At 39.2% G+C, this 23326-nt stretch overlaps 1 long non-coding RNA gene across 1 annotated transcript; it reads right to left on the bottom strand.

Annotated features, from left to right (window-relative positions):
* Positions 1 to 13715: 13715 nt before the first annotated feature.
* On the bottom strand, positions 13716 to 22993 carry LOC116674115 (uncharacterized). The gene is made up of 3 exons (XR_004327980.1): positions 22846 to 22993; positions 20604 to 20606; positions 13716 to 13727 (listed from the first exon to the last, which is right to left on the bottom strand). It is a non-coding gene; the product is annotated as an uncharacterized LOC116674115 (long non-coding RNA).
* Positions 22994 to 23326: the final 333 nt, after the last annotated feature.

Genomic DNA, 23326 nt, shown 5'->3' with positions numbered 1-23326 from the left:
CACACACACACACACACACACACACACACACACACACACACACACACTGTGCTGTCACCATTCCCCATCACTTTTTCCACTCACAGAACCTTTTCCTCATTCCTGTCTTGCACTTAAACACAAAATGCAGCAACATGCCACTATCTTTCCAATGCTCATTGAGGTTCAAGCATTATCACATGCAGTCTCCTTTTCTCCATCACCCTCTGGGCTATTTATAGCCGCCTTGCAGCACCTACACAAATGAGCCACACAGACTCCTCCAACTTAACCGGAATGTGATTATGCGGCACCCTTACAAAGTTAGATGAGGAGAGGAGAAAATCTCCAAAGATTGAATCACTTTGATACACTGGGCTGGTGTTGCAGAACAGGTCCCTAAATCCTCTAGGAGATAGCACAGATGTGACTGCAGTGCTTCTGTGTTCTACAGGTCTCTCCAGTACCTCTTCTTTGGTCCCAGTTTGTTTTTATGTGTGGATGAATATGCTGAAATCACTCAGGCATTTAAACTATGTCCTCTTTGCTCTTTCCTGTCAATCACTGTTAATGTGTGTATACCCAGAGGGTACATTTTCAGATTTCACTTGAACCCTTTTTCTTATTTTGCAGTTTTTATTACAGGGATCCATTTTTTTAACATGCGTCGCAGGAGGGTGCCAGCACGGGAGGACATAAATGAGAGTATGACCTTTTGTTGCAGTCTCACTTTTATTTAATGTTGTTCTGGCTCTTCAGCATTATGTATTTTTGGATGCGCTCTCCTCGTTAGCCTCGGAAAAAATATGAGCCTCTGTTTCAAAAAAGAGGAGTACACGGCATTGACTTGCATAGGCTGACTTCACTGGTGGATTTAAATGAATGAATTCAGTGACCTAGAATCACAAACACCACCAGAGTGTAAAAACAAACATGGGGGGGAAAGCCCTGGACAAAAACAAGCTATATATTTTTGAAACATTTAAGTTAAGAGCAGTGACAGCATTTCATGACCTTGGACACATTTCTTTTCTACTGAAGGTTGATGACATTTTTTTTTTTTATTTTTTACAGGTGTGGCTCTTATCAGTGGCAGCTGCCATTTTGGAGCCTATCAAAGATACTTTTCCTAAATGGAGGCATCATGCTCAGTTGCCTGGCTGGTGGGAGAACGTGATGGTGTTGGTGGTTCTACAGTCTCATTTTAAAATACAAACATACATAATTGACTCGTATAAACTGTTATGCTAGCATACCAAAGGGGAATGCTACTAATCTTTACATACATAACTGGGGCATATGGTTATCATGCAGCAACAGCCATTCAGTTTGCATTAGTGGCCTAAGCTTTACTATCGTGAGATTTATTTTTCAAAAATGGAACACGCAGTTGTTTACCATTACAAAGTGAATATCTATGCCAACATTCACTTAGCAACAAGAATGTTATTTATTTAATATGGACAGGATTAACTCTCACAACCTAAAAGTCCATGTTAAATCTAAAGCTACATGAAACAATTAGAGGTTTTAAACTTTCATGACTTATCTCATTAAGATCGAGCAAGATGCTTCTTTAAGCGGTTTGATTTTCGGCAAGAGTGATGGATGATCTCATGAAAAGCAGCCAGCATTACATTCTAATGATCAAGACCCCCCCCCCATCCCCCCTCCCTTTAAGGGCTGCAAAAACATCAAGCAAGCTTAGTCTCTACTTTTCTTCATCATTTGACTCTCAAGGACTTAGCAACAGGGTTACATAAATTTGAAGTTTATTACATATAACAAAAGCGACAGGTATGCAGCAGGCACTGTGACTTTCGGGTAGCCTTGAACTAAATCATGGATAAAATATGAAATACAGTGACAAGCCTCATTCCTTTATGTGAAGGACTGCAAGGTAATGCATAGGATTATAGCAAAGGAGTTTTCATGTTGCTCGCGTTCTACACAAAGCTGGGATCCCCACATGAGGCTCTTTTAAGATGACGCTCCGGTTTGTCTTTCAAGGGCTACAAACTTGGTAGCGGTGCATGGAAATGTCAAGTGTCAATTAAAGATAAATGGAAGAAATACTGATGTTACCAGGTTTCCTCACTGTGCGTTCACTACACAGTTAGGAACTCTGATGAGGAGAGCTGGTTGCCAGCTGCAATGTAATATACAATTAAGAGCTTCACTGTTCACTGCCAAAAGATGAAATGAAAGATTTAATGTGATTGCAAAGTGTGTGAGCCATGGTGTCCTGAGTGGGGACTGGAAGCCTCCGAGTCAGCAGGTATTTCACGACTCAGCCACACTTTTTAGCTGTCACCTGTTCGAACAAAAGCACTTGTATCATTAACAAATGCTTAATAAATGGATTCTTGTAGGCTTACGCAACAGCTCAGTCACAGGTGCCTCCATTTATTTTGAATGTTGACGCTTTTTGCTGATTATGTGTGCAAATGGGCCCACAGGCAATCATTTGCTTTTTAAAAATTTTAAAATAAGAAGTGAATCAAAAAGTAAGTATAATTTGCTTCATCCTTACATCCAACCATCCATTCAGTTGTTTGAATGTACTGGAGATCAGCTTAGCAGGCAAAGTCTTTTATTGCCTTGAAAATAAGTCATGTTCACTTTTTGTGTTTTTATTTATGTTAATATTTGGACATGTATGGGCTTCATGACTGTCATGTCCCGTCCCTATGTCAAGTTTTTTTTTGAGTTAGATTCCCAAATTTGTTTTCCATTTCCTTTTTTATTTGGAAAGTTTTCTGTTCTGTACTTGTGTTGTCTTGTCCTGTTTATATTTTCCCGCCACTGTGATTAACTATCCCCGCCCTAACGTGTTCCTGTCTGTCTCCCCTGTCTTGGATATTTAAGTTCCATCTTCCCCTTCCTCAGTGCTAGGTCGTCTGCTTCTTATGCGTACAGCCTTTGAGCGTTGTTCCCCGTCTTCTTGTTTGCCTGAGTTTGTTGATTCCCTTGGACTTTGACCCTTGCCCTTTTCCTGGATTTCTCTTTGCCTGCTTTAACTCGACACTGTTACTGAGTATATTTTTATTATTAAATAAACTATTATATTTTAGTTTTTTTGAGTTGTGCATCTGTGGTTCCATTTTTGGCAAAACGAAGAGCCCATTTGGTAAACCCCAACCCTTTTTGGCAATGTGCAGACATGAAAAAAATAACCAAACACCTAATTGAAAGGCAATACAAAAATAAAATTATACTTTGATCAGAAACAATTATCATGTTAATAGGCTGTACACTCAGTCAGAGCATGTCTGAATGTGAAGCAGTGACATGAAACAGTACAATGTTAATGTTAGAAGATAAGTGCATGGTGTGGCACTAACGTTTGCAAGATTTGGCCAAATTAAACTCAAATATTCTTGTCAGCAAGTTACTGTACTGTACTCTTTGCAGCAACTTGCCAATGCAGATTTCTATGATTAATTACAATATATATATATATATATATATATATATATATATACACACAGCTCCAAGGTAGCTGGATAAATTAAATCAATAGTATGTGCAAGTGCATGAACAGTAAAACAAGATTCAGGATTTAGGATGTGTTAAATTTCTAATGTCTTAGCTGCAACAATCAACAACTGCTGCTGAAAATGTCAGCTCAGTGGTACCTGAACCATTCCAAAATGTCAACTTCCAAACTGTCATATTACGCAAGATATGCATTACAATCCACATTCAACTAGCATATTTATATTAAGAAACGTTTATAGATAAAATGAAACTTCAAAAGAGACCCTTAATAGAAACATATGGATGTGACAATGTTGGTGCCATATTTTGAGGGATTATTCCCCAACAGAGACTTCCATATACACCTTTCTGTGGGTGTCGGAGAATTGGCAGTGAGCAGAGTGGAAACTAATGCAGCACTGATGTGAAGACACTCTGTTGCACAATGTAATACCGATTAAACAAACTTGGACAAAAACAAATTAAGGCTTCATGTTTACTATGATGGATGGTGGCAACTTCTGTCAAGTTGTTTCAAGTACAGCACATTGCTTCTTCTGAAGAGATGAAGACAGGCCTCAAACTGTGTGTGTGTGTGGTGGTTGGGTATCCGTTAAGCTGCCAATCTCAATGATTTGCTTAATTTTGTGCATTGCGCCTTAGTGAGGCTCTGTCCCACTTTCACTGGGTAACGATTTTGGTACCGAAGAATTTAAAGAAAAAGTATTGATCATTACTTCTTGATGAAGTGTCAACTAAAGTGAGAAGAGAGTAAACCAAAGACAAGGTGATTACTATTTAAATAACCATTAATAAATGAAGATGTTTGCTGTCCAAGACTTACAGCACCACTACTGCCACAAGAGGGAGATTGGTCTCATTCTCCGGATTCATCTAAAAGGTCTGTGAGGACACCCTATCAGCTGACAGATGATCTGGCTCACAGCCAGAGCAGTTCTGCGTGACTCCTGGAGGGCTTCCTTTACATGAACAAGATGTGCTGATAGGCTCAACATGGACCTGGAGCTCAGGGCCACATGTGGGCAGAAAATGGTTGAAATTTTCTCGCTGACGCATGATTAGCAGGACCGACTTGGTTTCTGGTCCTGAAGTTCTCCCTTCTGTGTTTATTTTTTAAATTTCTTGCTGAATTCATAAGCATAGCTGAAGATGGCATGTACTGTCAACAATGAAGTCATTGTTTCAATACTACTAGGAAAAGGTTTGTAATACTTGAATTATTCATTTTTAAAACTAGGACATTGGAATATTTCCAAGGTAAAAAGTATTTCATGAATAAATTCATACTATTTCAGAAATAAAGTTGTGCGTTTACTTGATAAGTCAGAATATTTAGAGAGGAAAAAAAAGCAGTATTTCAAGAATAAAGCTTATGATCTTTGTAAATTAAAGTCAGAATATAAAAAAAAAAAAAAAGTCAAACTATTTCAGTAACAGAGGTTTAAATTTTACGAGCTAAAGGTTTCATCAAAAAACCTTTTCTCATCCCTAAGATCATATTAACCCTTGGGTTGTCTTCCCGTTAACCATGAACTTGTCCCTCCAGGTCAAAATTTAAAATTAATATTTTTTGGGCTTTTCCAATGTTTTTGTCACTTTTTAAAACACTTTAAAATAGGTTTTTACACTCATTCTTGAAAATTCATGGTCAACAAACCTGTTTATGTCAAAGTACAGTCCGGATACTGTTTTAAAACCATTGGAAAAAAATAATTCAAATGCTATAAGATTAAATAAAAAAATTCAATGAAAGTAACTTTTCATTGAATGGGCAATTTGGTTGCAAGAAATCCGAATTTATGATATAAAACACTTTGAAAAGGGTCAATTTGACCCAAGGACAAGACAAGGGTTAAAGACATGTCATATTAGGACTTTCATCTTGAAATCTATTTTGTTTTATCTCTTACAGGGGCGTACATAGGGGACCATTTTGAACTTGAGTATAAACTTGAGTGAGAACTTGAGTATATGCTTTATTTATAGTGCAATATACAGTACATGTATTACCAATTGAACACATGCCACGGGTTATATCAGTAATAGTCCTCAATTTGAGCACATACCTCTAAAATAAACTTAGTTTCCACAAGAGACATTAGCAAGCTAGCTAAACAGCAGACATTTCTCAGAAACTTGAATCAAACATGAAATCACAAAATGTGACTGAAATCTAGCTCCAAGATACAGAAAGGTCAACCCTAGCTGAGGTACACATTTAGTGTAGGGATTGATCAGCCCTCACAGGTGACTGTGTTCAGTGATTTCCCATCTGGCATAATGGCTAGAGGCCGCTTGCCTGCTGCCGTGACAGGTTTTCAGGTTCTGGTTCAGTGTTAAACAAAGCTTAAAGGTGTGTTTATCTGGATTGTCGACGTGGTTATTTTAGTATGTTATGTATTGAGATGGATGATTACTTCATGTGTTTCCCTCATTACCTGTAAAACGCAGTGTTGCTTTGTTAAAGTGTTCATAACAAACTGACCAGAAGGCAATCTATTTTGTGTCAGTTTATATTTCATTTTGAGTAATTTGAGTGTATAGGGCAGAGCAACTGGACTTGATAATCCTTATGAAAACGTTACACATGGTCGGTGTTAAAAAGCTGAGTTTCTTTAACATATGTGCAGTTTTATATGCAGCAAGGCAATAATTGTGAGTCAAAAATTGTCAGTGATGTTGGAAGCGTGTGTGTTATCAACCAACTTGCCACGTACTTGCAAACAAGTTCCATGCTAGTACTCCGAGGATGTGTCACTTTCCAACAGAGATTTTCATACGTGGTCATCATCAGGGGGAGAAATAAAGTGTGAATTGTGTAGACTAAGACCATGGAATGTTAACATGTGATTCACACAATCTGCCGTACAGTGCATTAGAGTAATACACCCTCAGGGGTGAGCAGGGCTGCCACACAGAGTTCATGTGCCTTTTTGTTTAAAAGAAACAGCTTGTATTAGACCCCACTGTTCCAAAATCCATTTTGTAACACAATGCACTGATGTAATTTTGTTCCTATGATCTTGGTTAGTTTACTTATTTTAAACATAAACACAAAAAAAGCCAAGAATCTTAATGCGGTCTTGAATGCATACGATCAAAGGATATGTTGGAGACCATGCAGTGGAAATCTTACTGCCAATCATTCAGTTTGTTGATTGTTAGCTTGTCACAAACTGATGTATACCAATACAGTGTTATCAGAAACCTTGCATCCCCAGTGTGTTATTTCCTTTATCAACATTTACCATATGGATGGGGGGAAAAAACCTGGTTCTTTAGCTAAATCCAAACACTGATGACACAATGTAAACTATGAACATGCACAACTTCGTTTGGTGCTGGCCATGCTATATTTAAAAAAAAAGTTAGAAAATATGTAAAAAATGTGCTTTTTATGGGACACTGGCGGTAAGCCACCTCAAGAGTTTCATTTCCTCTGCTTTATTTTCCTTTGGAGCACATACAGAGAGCACTGGTGGAAAAAATAGCCCTCTATCAGTAGGCCACTTTCATGTAAATCAAAATGATCAGACTGAACTGCCGTGAACTATCAGTGCATTGGAGCCGGACTGCTAATGACTAAGGATCACTTGGAAAAAAAATTTAAGAAAAAAGCTCCTGCAGCAGTGAAAGAAGATTCTAAAGGAGCTCATTACTATCCAGCAATTCCCAACCCTTCTACTGTACATTCAGCTACCATTACCAGTCTGCATTTTGGATATAATGACCTTGTCTTGTTGCATGGCTGCCATGGGTTATATCAGTAATGGTCCTCAAGCCTCCGTCTCCTACCATTGCTAAAAAGTGACAGAAGTTAAGGACACATGTGCACACACACACACACACAAACAAAGTTAGTGACAGTATTTTTCCTGGGCATCCCCGAAGGACCCGGGAGCCATTGGCCAAGTCTCGACACCTTGTCACAGTCCTTGGTCTGAGTGGTCAGAATAGTGCGTGTGTGTGTGTGGCATCTTCTCAGACGTGTTCACATAGCGAGCCATATCGATGTGACATGGCAAAGTGCAAAGCTGATTGCGGGTGTTTCGCTAACAGGGTGTTTTGACAGCGGTGAGCGTGCCGTAAAGAAGGTCATTTACATCAAGTTGTGCTTGATGTAAATTGAGCAATTTTCAATTGGCTATTAGATAACTTGGTTACATCACCGTTTCCGTGGGATCCATTTCCTGCTCCACTGATCAAGAGTGAGGAGAGGGATGAAGAGAGAGAGAGAGAGCACAAAGTAAAAGCAAGTTGTAAAAAGATGAAACTGATGTCTTTTTTTTTAACTTCAAACAAATTGTGCCACGGTTCTCTTTATGGAACCACAAGTGATGTGTTGGTGGGGTCTAATTTTCGAACTTTCTAAAATCAAATAAGGATGATATACAATGTTACGGCTCTGGGCCATAAAATGGTAACCAACAGAAAAAGAAGAAAAAAATTATAACAGTGGCCTTCTGTATTTCCTTTGATGTGGTCACTTGATTATGCAAGCGAGCAGCAACCAACTGTAATGCAAAAAAAATCATTTTGGGTGACGCATCCGTTTTGCTCGCTTAATGTGCCTCAGATCAAAGAAAGCACATCATTTTGTTTTTGCACTTAAACTCAAACGGCTCCCAGGTCCACTGTGTATAATTCATTTTAAGACGTATTCACACTGTACACCTATTGGCTAAACAGCGGGTTACAGAAGTGGGAGGGAGCATTTGTCTTCCTCCACTGTTTCTTCCAGTTTAGTCACGACTTCTGGGGAAGGCCAACCAAAGCTCCTGTCCTGTTCTATAACTCTGACTCTGGGAACAAAAGGAGAAATACATTTAATATTTTAGGTTGGTGTCTTGGTTCCTGATCTTATGTGGGGGATGGTCGACGCACGTATGCACTCGTTGGCTCTGGGTGTTGGACAAGTTCTGAAAACCTGATTAGTTAATGAAGGTAAATAGAATAGCCTGTATGTTTTGTTAGATACATTGTTTTATTCCATGTTGCCCTAAAAATGCAGGCAGAAATGTTGATGTGTAATCAGCAGGATAAGCAATACACATCAAAAAACATTTTTTGAATTCACAAGCAATCATGATGAATTTAAACCACCTCATGTATAACAACTAATTTAAAGTATGGGCTCAGTAACTCATCTTTTTCCCCCCTTGAATCGCCCTCGACAAGAACTCTATCAAGAACAAGATATTGTATGTTTTTCGTCCCTTACAATAAAACTGATATCATCTGAGCTTAATATGTATGTACAGAGATAAGATGGAAAGTAATTAATTTTTAAATCCTCCTTCTTGCTTTTGCACGTGTTCGTGTGAAGCTCTTGTATATGACTTTCCAGGGCAGGCCATTACTTTCCTCAGGGACAAGATGCACCAGCGACATAACAGCTGTTCCTGCAGGGAGCTCAAAAACCACATTGTTATTTCGGTATGTGCACATGTGGATGAACATGAATGGACAAAAAGAAAAAGAAAAAAGTTATTGTAAGAAAATCTTTACAAGCTGCACATTGAACTGTAGATCCATTTGTATAATAAATATTTTACAAATATGTCTGCTCCCAGAGACCTTTACAATATTTCCAAAAGTTAGAGAAGTGTTAGAAGAAAAAGTGTAATCTAAATAATTTGTGACATGCATTTACAGAAAGAAAGATTAGTTTGGGAGCACTGAAAGGAAGCCACTGATGGGTCCTCCAGCTCCCAATCCTGGAAGTCTGGAAGATGTCTCTGTGATGTCCAGCCTTTCAAAGAGAGATGGTTTAAAACAGCACCCAACAGAAAGAAATCATTGACACAAGAATGTAAGCAGAGTGACCGAGACAAAGGATCACAAAAATTGACATGGCCATCAAGTCAGAATTTGAACATTTTCTGCTAGAAAAGGTGATAGAAAAGATGCACAGACAAAGGTCCCTTTCACGTATTCCATCTTCCATCATCTTCCCTCACATGCTAAATAGGAAGCAGCAAGAAAAAGATGGGGAGTAAAATTGCCCCTCATGTCTCCACTAACCATTTTCACAAAAATATTCTCATGCCAGCCCAGTATGCCAAGGAATTGATCCATATTGGACAATTCAATGCCACCCTTTAGTGCCAATGCAAGAAGTAGTCTGTCCTACATGTAGAGAGTACTGCACAGACTTACAATTCAGAATACATTCTTATTAACCAGCCACAATATTTGGTTCATCTTAAAGAAGTCTGTAACTTACAAATGAATGTTGAATTCAGAGGCAATACATGTCATCCTTTCTAACACTTTACTGCTACAGTCGTACTTGACTACATTTAGTTATTTAGCGATCTCTTCATTAATATTGACTGTAGCGTACTTCCCAATGTGCAGATATTGTAGAATGTAAGAATTTGAATACGTTGTCATTAGACATGAGAAAACATTACTGAATGAAATCCTGGGTTTTGTAGAATTGTCCAATATTAACACCCTATCAAATATTCTATCATTTTCTTTTGCATATGTCAGACATTGTCAAATTGGCCCATTGACTATCAGTTTTGAAGACTATTTAGCCTCTGGGGATCACGGCCAATATTTTCAGGCATTCTTATTGATATGTTGTCAAACTACCGGGGACAATAAGCAACTTCAGACGCAAGAATGGGGTTGGAGTTGAGAGACAACATCTTTAAAAACAGAGTTCTGCGTGAATGCTTACCGATACAAAAAAATAAAAGCACTCATAAAAAGCTAGACTCTGGGTTCCAAGATTGCATTTCTGCCTATTTTGGTCTTCTCAAAGATTGTTCACCTGCATGTAACCAAAGCCTGCTCAAACGTGATTGGTCCATACTACTCCGGCTACAAACAGAAACTAGAATGCTTCCGATACAAACATCTTGTCCTATTGCATTCAGATTATGCATTCATAGGTAAATATCTGTTTATAGAGATTAGCCTTTATCAGACATATTTCAATGAGAAGTTGTATTCATCTTTTATGCCCGTTTCTTTGTGAAAAATAGATGTTTCTTGCCCTAACTATGGTCCAGGTTCCTGGTTGGGGTTTGGCAAAAACATCCTTGTGCACAGAAAATCCAAGGAGGACCGGCCACACTAAATTACAGCACACACACAACAGCACTAGCCAGAAAGAAGGAAAGCCAATGAATACTATATAACTCATTAAACTGTCCCTATAGTAGTTTTGCTTTCTGCTGGGCATATGGCACTGTTACGGCAATTTGGTATTCCTGACTGCCTGGGGGGGTTAATTCATATCTAACTGCCTAAAAGACTGCCCCTGTATGGCTTTACTTCCTGTCAAGCATCTGGTATTGTCTGGCAGCTACTTGGGTTCTGCTCTCCAGTCCTGGGAGGCTTAACATGGCATTCTGCTTTCTAACAGGCTGCTGTATGTTTAGCAGCCTGTATCTAGCCACACTTTGTACTGTCTGCCTTTAAGGCACTTGTTTTAAAATGCAGCCCCCAAGGCAAGTTCTACTTTTTAGAAGTCTCCGCCAAAATGCTTTGGCAAAATATCTTAGTATTGGATTTACTGATACCACAATCCCTGTTTCTAAGAGTAAATCTCTTAATGCATCTGTAAGTATTCACGAAGAGCTATTTTGGAAGCATTGTGCAACGATAGAGTATGAGTAACGGCAGTTTTGTTGGATGCCAATAGGTTTATTTTAATATGAAGAGGTCTAAGGTTCATGTAAAAGCAGATGGGGGCGGGTTGGATAATAAGATGCAAACTACCTAGAACACCAACCAATTCTACTGCCTACAAGCTCCTTGATGGGAGACATGATTTGCACAGTTTGGCCTTTACACACTCTAATAGAAATCACAGTGGTAATTAAACTGCCCTTGATTACAACTTTAATTAGAAATACAGGTTGCAATTTAGCCAATTGTGCTCATTACTTATAATTGGCTAATTGCGGAAAGAGTTGAGGCAACAGTGGTATGAAGACTACAATACGTCAGCAAGATTCTGGTCCAGCAGCAGATTAATTTTCAAATCAGATGGTTTCAGTAGGGTTGCTACGACAACAACAATTCAATAATTCAATAATAGACTTGAAAGAAGACTGATTGGAATAGAAAGAGCTGCAGTCTGGCTCCTTGAGGTGGACTCCAGGCATCACTGCAAATTGTCCTGAAAGTAAGAAACTGGAAAAATTGCAACAGCATTAAACAGTCCAGCACATCTTGAACCCAATCCCTGGTAGACACAATTGAAGCCAGGAGGAAAAGAGTGGAACTTTTTAATTTACAGAGCTGACAAAGTTGATCATTGAACCGATGAGTCAAAACCAAAAGCTTCCATTACAGTTTGGTTGTTTCTTGCACTATTGTACAACCTTATAATTTAACTTCTGCTTATTAAAGTCAGAGTTGGTATCAAAGTTTAACATTTCAAAGAAACGTATTCAAATAATGGTGAATTGTTAGAGAGAATTAAGGCGATTGTTCAAAAGAATCCACCTCATTTGGTGAACTCCATCAGAGGGTAAACCTGAAGTAATTTAAATTAAGCCAGGTTACATGCTTTAAGCAATGCGTCCAATGGGATTATGTTGAGCTCTTCAGATGGATTTGTTTGAGTGTGTGTCTGTGTGAAAGAATATTGAGCTCTCAGCAGCCAGATGTCTGCGGAGCAATCCCTCTGCACAATTACCTCCGGACATCTGGGATCTATAAACACAGTGAGTGAGCTCCAGCTCTGTCTCTTATTTTTTTGTCCCTTACTGTCTCTTCATCATTGTCCTCTCTCTGAAGTCTATTTCTTCCTCTTGCTCCCTTTTGGTCTGTGTTGCATTTTTTTTTAAATTTTCTTGTCTCACATACACGCACTGTCTAGTTTTTGCTGTTCTCTTCTCACCACCCCTTGCATGGATACATTCATTCCTTTACTTCTTTCTCTCTTGCCTGAACACATGCCTTTTAACTGTCTTTCTCCATGTTCTGCTACCTCTGCATCTGCACATACATACGTACATAATATTATACAATGTCTCTATCTCACTCTCCCAGCTGGTGGCCACCATCATTTCTCTCCCGCTCCCTTGTCTTCTTCTTCTGCTTTCACTTGTCACTCCTTTTGACTCTTGTCAAAACATCACCTCCTCTGTGGGCACCAACAACAGCAGGGTCTATTTGCAATTCAAATAGTTTTTCCACAAGATCTTCACCTGGTGTGTGCATGTGTTGTGTGTGTTGTGCACCACATAAATCAAAATACAAATGATTGTGTACATGGGGAATATGGTGGGCTACTTGAAAAGTACTATGTATACACTTGTATATAGTACTTTCTTACTTTACATTACTTATGTTAGTAAACACATAAAATTGTAATCCCTTACACTATCACTACCCAATTTGCAAGATGCGTTGTATGACTAATGCAAACATAGTAGAAATGTAATTATGTTGGCCCACTGTTGCCCTTTTGAGAGTTAAGTATAATGGCCTTGTTGCAAAAGTGTTTATTTGACAGATGTAATCTCACTACTTGGGTTTTATTATTTGTCAATAGCCCACAGTAATTGCCTTTTCCACGACTTTAAACATTGACTTGAGCAATAATAACAACAAGGGCAAGGGAACATTTTGTCCCAGATGGGAGGAAAATCACATTGACGGTGTCTTAACAAAATACAAATTTTGCCTCAGGAAATGAGTTTACCTGAAAAAACGGTTCAAAATGCATATCATAATTTTGTTAGTGCGAGTATTGTCTGGCCACCATGCAACAAACAGTATAATAAGATGAAAACGAGCACGTGTGCAGAATCCAAATGTGCTTTGTTTGTAAAGCCTTAAATGAAAGAGAGAGGCGAGCATGTCCTGTTTGTACCCCAGCTTAGACAAGGATAAATAATATTTTAATAGCAGGAGGCTAGAGCCTCTTGTGATGATTATTGGAGCCAGAGGAGTAAACAGGGCCCACAAAAGTTTACCGTGGCCCAGAGAGCGCAGGTAGGCTGTCACTGCAATCTAAATATGACCAGCGAGGAAAAAGTCTGTGTGAGGTAACTGTTTTTGTCCAGAGGATAAACAGTGGTGCAGAGGAGGCTGATTTAAAGGGAATTAAGGTGGTTGGCTGCATGTGGTTAGAACATCTATCCTTCCCCTCTGTAGTGTAAGGGACAAGAACAGTCTACTAGTTTCAAAATGGAGATCATATTCCTATTTTCTATATTACAGGTGTGACAGCTCCTAGGCCTCAAGACCTATTAAGACCTGTTGGTTGCTGGGATCTGGGGATTGGCTAATGAGGACTGATGATTGGCACCTGGATGAACTGATTGCTCACATGTCCATAAATAGGAGTTCCTGGGCAGTCTCTCTTCCAATGTCCCTACTCAAGGTTGCTTGGACTTTGGGTTGCGTTACTTTGTAATCTAACATTGCTACACCCACTCACATCCATTCACTACACACGTTACTGATAAACTGATAGCACGTTTACCTTTTGTTTATTTAAATACCTGTAATTGAACTGAGCAAATGTGTGTTTTCCACATTCTGTCATACCTTTGAGCCAGGTCATGATACAGGTTTTCAGAAAAGTTGTTTAATATGTAAATGAGGTATTATCTTATGCTAACTTTTTTGTGAATTTAGGAGAAATGTAAAGGCTCAGCTAGACAAAGTGTGGTAAAATAAACACCTAAATGGGTATTTTGGAAATAATACTCTGAAAGAAGATTTTTCATGTTATGGAACCAAGATAGCCCAAAAACTCAAAATTAAAAAAAATATTTTACCAGTATTGTCTCCCCTTGACACTTAAATGCATAAAACAGGGTTTGCATTCATAGTATGTACATGTAGAAAATCCCTTACCCCTCAAACTCTTCCCCCTTCCTACAGTCCAGCAATTTCATAGTGATAAAACAGCTTTCCATACGTCCATCTTTCCTCTCCGTGTTTATATTTATAGCTCACTCACAGCCTCACTCTCACTCTCATATTGAGGTGCAAAGGGCATCCAAGGACCCGGAGATGACAAACAAAGTCATAACCCGAGCGAGAGAAACGTGAAAGGTTTGGCGAGAGTCAATGACTCTCTCCATTTTTCAGTAAAACATAAAAAGGCCACATTGTTTCCGACAGCGCAGGGCTGTTTTCCCCTCAACATTATTGACCCAGCTGGTCCCTGATGGCTTTCTGAATATGGGACGAGGCTTTTCATTTGTGCTTGGACGCCGTCGAGAGTCCTTGAACTACTTCTCCCTGTCATCTGCAGTTTCAGGTGGGACTGTTGACCTTGTAAAACAAGTCAAGCAAGGCTCTTATGTACATTTAGATCCCCACTCTGGGCCTTCTTGTCACAAACAGGAACACGAATTCAGGATTTCTGGATTTAACTGATTTAACTACAAGAAAATTATGCTAATTTATGTACACTGGCCATTCAAGGTGTTCCAAAGAAATAAGTGAACCTTAATATTTCAGAATTGATATGGCAAAACCCCCTGTTACTGTGGTGACGACAGGTGCATGTTATAATGTACGTCAAACAGTGATTGAGTGGCTAATTTGACAGAAATACAGCAGAAAGTAAACTGATGTAATTGTTTACAGTGCAGAATCAGAATCAGAAATACTTTATTGATCCCCGAAGGGAAACTCTGTATCACAGTAGCACCAGTAGTAAGAAGACAGAGACGGAGCACTGCAACAGGCAGCTCGCACTTTTCAGCGCATGCGCACACTTCACTTCAGATGCATCAGAAACAGAATCAATCAGCATTGTAGCAAGATAAGTACAAGACATAACAACATATCATAATGCAAGACAACACACAGTTCATGTGGACACATGAAGGAATTTTTTGAGGTGGCATATAGAGGGTGCGAGAAACACAGAAACGAGGCAGACATATGAATGTGGGGCGGGATGGGGGAGGGAGTGTATGGTGTGTGTGTGTGAGATAGTGAGTTGTGTGTGCAATGTGCGCGTCAAACAGTCTGCAGCTAACCAAACTCACATTGTTTTAATAAAGAAGTCAGTCACTGAACACAATGTACTGTCGTTTTCGATCCAACAGCAGCACAATGTAACTGTGATAAAAAATAAAGTGTTTCAAAGTTAAAGCCTGAGTTTTGCTGAATATTGTTGGTGGCCGTGATGTTGTGGCCCTCCTCCCCATGGGGTTCGGTAAAAGTTTAATTGTCCAGGTTGCTCCGTTAATGGTGAAGGAGTAAGCTGAGGCTAATGCTAGCGATGCTAAGCCAATAGTTGTTGATAGTCGTTACCCTCTGGTCCTAACAGACAGCACATAGGAGGGCGGCGCCAGGCTATCGGAGTGGCTCTGGGCTGATCCAATAGTTCAATAGGTTTGCCTTCAAGGAAGTAAACACTTGTCAATGGAGAGTGGCCAGGTAGGACAAGGCTAGGCAAACCCCATCAGCATTAATACAAACTACTACTAAATATAAATTCTTTAAATGGCTATTGCAGAGAAAATGTCAAATAAATTGTGTTAAAAATTGTGTTTAATTTCATAAAAATCTTAAGGTAACTTTAATAAAAATGTGTTATTTGACATTTTAGACTTCAATGTCAAATAACCCATTTGTCAAATAACCCAAAAGTTAGGGTCTTTTTGTGAATGTACCAGAGTCAAACCTCCGTTTTAAAAGTATAATTAGCATGGAAGCGCCACTTTTAAGATTTACAGTATTCTTGTTTTTTGTTTAAATGGCCTCTTGAATGGGAGTGTTTGAGGTACTTCTATGATAGCATCAAAATCACTATTTTTAAAATTCTAAAGAAGGCTCGACACAACATGAGACTTCGCTCGTAGCATCACCAGGGGCTCTACACAGTGACGCAAGCATTGAGAACATTGTTTGTGTACACAGAATTTACTAAAAAAGAAGGTTTTGAACAACTCACTTAGCTGTTGTTGTTTCCGCACGCAGCTATCTTTACCAAGCAAAAAAGATTTCAAAATGTGAATGAACAGACTCCATAGGAGGAAATGTCACTCTTATGTCTTACTCTCATTCTTGAAGCTCCTTTTTCAATTACAAGGTCAGTATTGTTTTTTACTAAAGGCAAAACAACAAATTATCCGTGCATTTATACGGAACTAAGCTTTTTGGAGCTTTCCATCTTTACTCTCCTCCCTTGACTGTTTTTGACTTGCTAGATGGACGGAGACCATAAAAACCAACAGCTACAGTGAGCCTTTTTTAGCAAACTGAGTATGCAAACAATGTTCTCAGTGCTTGTGTTAATGTTTGGAGCCTCTGGTGATACTTTGAGCATAGTTTCATGTTGTATTGAGCCTTCTTATTGTATTAAAAACAATGATTTTGATGCTATCATAGAAGTGCCCCTAGCACTCCTATTCAGAAGGCCATTTGACCACAAAAACTATAAAAAACAGTAAATCTTAAAAGTGGTGCTTCCGTCCTAAATATGCTTTTAAACAAAGGTTGCATTTTGGCGAGCGCTACACTTTAAGCTTCAGTGACAGATCATCTTTGAACAGATACAATATTGTATAAGTTGTATGGCCCATGGCCACCACTTATCTTATCAATATTTAAACAAGTGCTTCTTTTGCTGAATCTACACCCGTTGTAATTCTTTAAATACAGTCGGCATCTTGAAACAGTTAATTATTGGCAAGCAACCTCAGCTGATGTTTTGGCTCCTGATGAGCTGGTTGCTTTTGACTCAAAAGCACAGCTGACAGGAGCACATATTTGAGGATGACCACAGGGACGTGGCCCAGGTATCTCATTGCTGAAACCGGAGAGTGAAGCTGTCAAGGTGTGACATCGGAGCTAGTGACCTTTGGCTTTGGCAATGCATTAGAGTGGGGGTGCGAAAAAGGTAAACCGCCATTCAAACAGCTTTGAATCGCTGTTCAAAAGACAGGAAAATGTGTTACCAAACATTTAACTTTGACCAGTGATACCTATTATATGACCCCCTACTGACTTGAAAAAAAAACTCAGACTCCACCAGATTAATATGGAGCTCCATCTTGACCAAATATTTTTTTTCTACCCAGGTTTATAATGTGTGCTTCTTTTCTTCACATAATCCTGCAAGGCAGTCAAGCTTTGAGGCATTAAGATGACAATTGTTTGTGAAATACTTTATCATAATCCTATGACCCACTTTTGATTTTTGCGGGGGAAAGACTTATTGAATTCCTTTCATAAGGCTTTATCACAGGCCTCTCTAAAGAATATATTTTCATCGTTTAATGTAAATGTGAACTCTTGTGAGCTTTTTTGGGTTGATGACTCGCCTGGTGGGTGAGCAAAGCACGATGCAGACCTAACTCTGTTTGTTTTAACAAATGAAAATGCAGGGGTCTTTTTGATGCTAGGGATTTGGTTGTGAAGTTCATTTCCAGGGCTTTTGTATCCTTGATAAAAATGATGATGTTGCAGGTATTGTGCAAGACGTTGCCATTTGGATCGGATTACCACAAGGCGTTTCCATGTGAACCTTGGGGTTTAGTCAGGTATTGGACCTGGAAACCTTTTTTAAAGCAAAACTAAGTAACTTTTCCATCTACAGGTTGTCTCATTGGAACTAGACCTTATTGTCTCATTGTGAGACAACCTGTAGGGGGACCGAAGCAGCGAGCCAGCTGTAGTTCCAATGAGACAACCTGTAGGGGGACCAAAAAGGGAAAAGTTACATAGTGTTGCTAAAAAGGTTTGACAAGTGACAGCGATTTTGCTTAGACACAAAATATGGGTCCGCTTTCAAAATGAGTCAAAAATGCTTTACTAGACACTACCAGAATATGGAGATGTGAAGCTTGAAGTTTCCTCCTTTTTCACTTATTTTCTTACTGCATTTAACTCGAGTGAGTAATTTAAATTGGCTTGGTGAGTTTAAACTCAGTCAGTGAGTGTTTTTACTCCTCAAGAGCAGATAGCATGTCCAACCTAATCTATCTGCAAACAAAAGGCAGTGAAATTATCACAACCTCTGGGATGGACAAATACAAAAAAAAAACATGCAACTGGCAAACCCTGAACTTCCTGGCAATGTAAACCTCTTCCAATGTAAGGCATTTGTCATGTTATAGGAAGGAAACAAAAGCAGTTTAGGTATCGGACAGTCTGTTTATGCGATGACACACAAAAAAGCAGACCAGAGATGGTACAGTAAAACACCTGTTCTCAGCTGGTTACTGCATTTAAAGCACACATTTCTAGATTCAGTTGCATGGACAGCCACGCCTGTGTCATTTTGTGAGGCCGTCATTGCAGTTTGGATGCTATTAGGTCGTTGGAACCTAGAAATGAGAATATTTTGCACAAAATATGCTACTTATTTGAATAATACACAAGTGTCATTAATGAGCTTCAGAGATACAGCTGTGCACTTAGCAATCATGTGAACACTACAGGGTACTACTGGGAAGAGCATGCATGAGTCAGGATATGATGGTAATTACACCGTGGTGACGTGGCTGTTTTTTTTTTTTTTCATAAAACAACGAGTCTCTTGGCCTTCCTTGAATTTGTCTGATTGTTTTTGCATCAGCCCTTACTAAAAGAAGTTCGTGAATCTTGATCTCTCTTAAGTTTGACCACCAATCACATCGATGTGTCTGATATAGAGCTAAACACAGGACGACAGTTTAATGTACCAGTTAGCTTTGCTGGTAGCTAAGCACATGGGGCTCTGGATACGTTACCCTGTGTGTTGATGTGATTGGTCGTAGTGTTATCCAATTGCGTGCAGTGAGAGTTTCAGATGCACGCTTGGTGCCGCCCCTCGAGATGGGCAACTTTCATTAGTCGATGCCAGACCCTTAACATTTCGGATTTGGGTCTGTATTTCCAGGCTACGTTAAGATGTGGTTTAGAGTAGATACTGCATAAACGCAACAGAATTAACTGATAAGGATGGAAGGTTACCAATGAATCTGCATAGGAAATGCAGTATTGATACTGGTGATACACCACCATCAAAAAAACTTTTTTTCTGAAAGCATAAAAAAGGTAAATGCCTCCCTACATATACATGGAATATTAAATGTTGAAATGTTTCTGTCACAAAAATACTAGAAAAAACTAACCGAGTCATCTTTTACTCACCCATACATCTTTAAGAGATGTTTTCCAGGCGGCTGTGCCCCACAAGAAGCCACAGTGTCCCAATGTGTTTCTTACATACACATTATTCCAAAAGGGCATTTAAAATGCCCCACAGACTGTGCAAGAACATTAAAACGGAATGCAAGACAATATTTCTTTCAAGCAAACTACATCACCTGAGTTTCATTTCCCCCATTGTCAAGACCTAAAACAAGTAAATGGACACCATGTGGCAGGTTGTAAAGGGCACTTTCTAGTTATACCACTGAACTTCCTTGATCTTAAACGGCTGCCAACCTGGGACCATCCATCATGTTCGAGGAGAATAGTGAAAGCAGATAAGTCTCGCAAGAGTCTGACTGAAAACAGATCCGACTCGGCTCATATGGGATCATAAAGAACACGGCCCGCAATGTAAACACTTCCCATTTTTAGAACGTTTAAGAGTCGAAAGTAACCAGACGGTCACCTCTGCCCTGCAGAGCTAAACTAATTATAACCGCTGTTAAACAGAACTTTGAATATAAAAAAGGAACCTCTCTTCTATTAGCTCTAGCTCTGTGACATTTCAACAGATATCAGGGTGACACTCGTGTTGAGATAATTCACCATGGTGTCATCTTTGTGTAACACCTTTCCCTGATAAGAATATACGAGGCTGATCCCTTATGGGATGTATTTTTTTCCAAAAGAAAGAGGGGTTAACAGTGATGACTGTAGGACACCTCTGTTCAGAAAAAAATTCATGTTTTGCTCTTGACACAGTATTGAAGATGCTGACTTGACATTTTGAGTGCAGCCTCACTACAAATTAGTACAGAGCAAGACCATCTCTGTGTCCATCTTCATCTCTACATCAGAGGGGGCACGGAGGCAAACATTGAGGAATTAAACATGGACTGTGACTTCTCTGTTGGGGATTCTACTCCCCAGTGTGCAGGCGTCAGATGGGGAGCTGGGTGGACTGGGTGGGTTGGTTTCTGCCGGGGCTTGTGGTGTTCTTTCACCAAGACTTGGCTTGATCCTGTCCAAGTCACTGACACATTCTGCTTAATGATGAATCATGCACAAGTTGAAGGAGCTGATGGTATAGCATTTGGACTTGTACCTTGTCCTTAGTGTGTGTGAAAAGTAAAATTCATATAAAATGTCCCACAATCTTACTGTGAAATTGGTAGAATAAAGCCACACTCAAAATGGTTGTTTTTTTGGAAAAGAACATTTCACAAATGCCTCCTTTCATTTCTTCATGACCCATGACACGATGCATTAGAAATGCTGTGATCAAATCTTCAGAATTCTTTTGATTGCCACATGAATCAGTAGCATTTTGGTATTTGGTATTTTTTTGGTATGATATTTTTTTTTTGTGGACAATTCAGAAGTATCAAACCACTCCATTTTGGTATTTCCTGTGCAGACTATGCTCCCATTCATAACCCAAATCACTTTGATAGCAGTCATCCTCTGTAGTCACTATGATCTCATTTTAGAGTTCCCCCAAATCACTCCAGATCAAAGAATGTGATGTTTGATCGTCTGATAATAGTGCAAAGATCAGACCAAGACTTTTTTTATCCCACTTGTTTCACTCTGACTTCATTTTTCTGCTTTGCAAATTGCCATCTTGTATTACAAAAAAAGCAATTTCAAAAGTATAACAGAAATGCACAAAAAGTCAAAGGAGGGTGAGCACTTAGTGGAGTATTGATGCCATTTAGCATCGCCAGTCTCCCAGTTTGTGTGACCTAGATAGAGAATGACAAGAGCAGACTGTGGTGAGTGGAATGGCTTCCATTTGCTTCACTCGGCAGCATTGCTGATACATTGCTGCTGAATGATAGCATGACTCTGTCAAGTACAATATGCAAATGTCAGTACTTTTCACCAAAGCCATCTGACGTTTTGCATCAAACTTCATGATGTGCTTCAGCGGATGGGAAAAGTTTGGGGAGTAAAAAATAAGTTGCTTTTTTTTGTCGCTGCATATTTTCTGCAGGATTCCCTCTTTTTTCATCACTCCTGTATATCGCAGCTTTTGTGTGTTTGGCTGTTATTAGATGCTAAATTGGTAATGAGAAACACTGTATGATTGTTGCGCAAAGATGTTCCGACAAGGACAAATACATTAAACTCCTCCGAGTGGCCGGCCTCATCTCGGTGTTTACATATTCATGAGAAGCAACTGATATTTTTGTCTATGAGACCATCAACAGCATGAAGACATATTGAGATGATGATATATATGCACGGATACACTAACACACACACACACACACACTCCTGTCACTATGTTGGAGTCCACTAAAGGGGGACAATCCAAGGGCATCTTCTGGTCCCAGACGCTTCCTAGTCTGACAATTCTGCATCACTTTGCACTTTCTGCATAATTCCCCTTACTATGGGCCTAAATGACCTGCGTGATCGCCATGAATATCAATGTCACGCGTGTTGGGCGGCCTCAATATGGCTTGGTTTGATGCCGACTCTGCCATTAAAATGCTCTGCTGGGCTGGAGGAGGATGAGGAGGGGTGTGGAAAATGCACAAGTCGGGTATTGCTGGCTGAGGCATTTGTCATCTTTAAAAGAAATGTATACATCACTTTGTGGAATGTAATTGGACTTGTAGGCTCCTAACATTGCTGGAGCGCAGCTTCATGATCTATAGCATCTTTATCACTGTCACTTGCAGGGCAAATGATTATTTTGACATCATGCTCACTCATAACAAGAATTATGTTTTAGCTGTAACCTCAGACTTAGAGACAGACAGCGATTTAAAAACAACTGTTTAATGTGCTGGTGGCTTCATATGCGTAGCCATTCAAATGTTTTATGGTTAAAGTCATGGCTGGTCTGAACAGGAATCTATTGGAATATACCACAAACCTTTGTAGAAGTGACCATGTTTTACTCAGTACTTTTTTTCAAATTTGACCTTACCTCTATTTTTCTTGCTATTTTTCTTTTTAAGTAAATTACTAAATCAGAGTAGAATGGGTTCAGTTTTTTAATATAGTTAAAGTCAAGCATGTTCTGAACAGGCATCCATTGGAATTAAATAAAAAAAAACATTTCTTTGAAATATGCTTTTCTGTTTTTTACAATCTGGTTTCAAAATTGCAGTTGACTTTGCCTCTATTTTTCAAAAATAAAGCATTCATTGTGTGTCATACCCTCCAGTTAGTTGTCTTGTTTTTTATTAAAGCTCCCGTTTTGTTTTATTAACCTGCCCACTGGGTTTCCTGCACTCCAGTCCTCCTCTTGAATTTTCCAACTGTGACGGATTAGATTTGATTTATTGGGATCTCCATTAGCTGGGGCCATAACCACAGCTATTCTTTCTGGAGTCCACCGAAAACTTGTGCCGCTATACATTGCCGTGCATAATTAGATTAAAAACAACCACCTAACAAAACAACATTCAAAAACATCACTGAAAATACTTAAAATATAGGCCTATATTCAAATATTCTTTTCAACTACTGGAACATCACTTTATTATTTAACACTAATGAAAATATTTTAGGGTTATCTGCTCCTTGAGACAAAATGACCCACTGAAAGTTGAGGGAAAATGAAGCTCATTGCTGATTTAACACACTTGAAATATGTCTATTTAACACAAGCATTGCTCTCCATCATTACTTTCATCCCTGTAGCATGCCAGTTCATCAAACTAAATGTTCTTATATTATAATGATTGTGACATTATGTCACAGTGGGCTCCTGCTGTCGTTCTGTGTAAGTTTCTCTAAAATGACA

Source organism: Etheostoma spectabile, chromosome 24 (assembly GCF_008692095.1).
Source record: "Etheostoma spectabile isolate EspeVRDwgs_2016 chromosome 24, UIUC_Espe_1.0, whole genome shotgun sequence".
In the NCBI taxonomy this organism is placed as follows: domain Eukaryota; kingdom Metazoa; phylum Chordata; class Actinopteri; order Perciformes; family Percidae; genus Etheostoma; species Etheostoma spectabile.
This window is presented reverse-complemented; position numbering and strand designations above follow the sequence as displayed.